At 44.2% G+C, this 764-nt stretch overlaps 1 long non-coding RNA gene across 1 annotated transcript in view; it reads left to right on the top strand.

The window, feature by feature from the left end:
• LOC119591645 overlaps positions 1-672 on the top strand; it is a 4,913-nt gene extending 4,241 nt beyond the window's left edge. The window contains exon 3 of the long non-coding RNA XR_005230364.1: positions 50-672. This is a non-coding gene — a long non-coding RNA (uncharacterized LOC119591645). The remainder of the gene's footprint in view (positions 1-49) is intronic.
• Positions 673-764: the final 92 nt, after the last annotated feature.

The raw sequence follows: 764 nt of genomic DNA, 5'->3' as shown, positions 1-764 counted from the left end.
CTGTTCCACAGCCTTTCCATTCACAAGCCCCTCCCCCTTTCCTCCGCAGGGAGCTGCGGGCGAGGCGGTGCCACCGAATGGCACTAGCGGGCGAGTCCTGGTCAGGGAGCCAAGTAGCCCGCGACACCCAAGCAACGACGAGAGCTTCGTCTAACACCCGGGGGGAGTGCCAGTGAACAGTGCCAGGGCCAGTAAAATGTCGCTCCGAAAACACTGCTTTGGGAGAGGGAGATCTGTCAGTTTATCGTCGAGTTTATCGTACGGCGTCTGTGTGTTTTCTTTGTTCATTGGGTTCTCGCTTCGGGAAGGAGGGGAGATGGCGACGTATCGGGGAATCTGGACCATTTTTAGATAACTTCTGTTTGAAGAAAGAGATGCCATGATGTGTTTGATATAAAGATGCTTAAGAAAAGGAAGAGGAATAAAAGGGGTAATCAATTTAAAGTGTCTGTGGTTATGTAATATGTAATTTTTTGACGTTTCCCATTCATAAAAAGGAGTCACTTCTACATGAGGGAGAAATGAGATGGAGAGTGTGTACAAAAGTATCTGTTCCTAATAATGATAAGTTTGCGAATTAAATGGCAGGAAAGTGGGCTCATATTTAATGGGGAAGCCCTCTCTACAATGAAAGCTGTTTCAAAATCATTAATCCACACGTTCGTTGTCAATGAAAAAGCCCTTCATATTTTTTTTGAAGAGATGAAAAATAACAAGGAAGAATGTATTTCATGATGTTTTGTGGTATTAATACATTGCATTCA

This window comes from Penaeus monodon, chromosome 29 (genome assembly GCF_015228065.2).
Source record: "Penaeus monodon isolate SGIC_2016 chromosome 29, NSTDA_Pmon_1, whole genome shotgun sequence".
NCBI classification, from domain to species: domain Eukaryota; kingdom Metazoa; phylum Arthropoda; class Malacostraca; order Decapoda; family Penaeidae; genus Penaeus; species Penaeus monodon.
The sequence above is the reverse complement of the archived record's forward strand: the minus strand, read 5'-3'. Positions and strand labels throughout refer to the sequence as shown.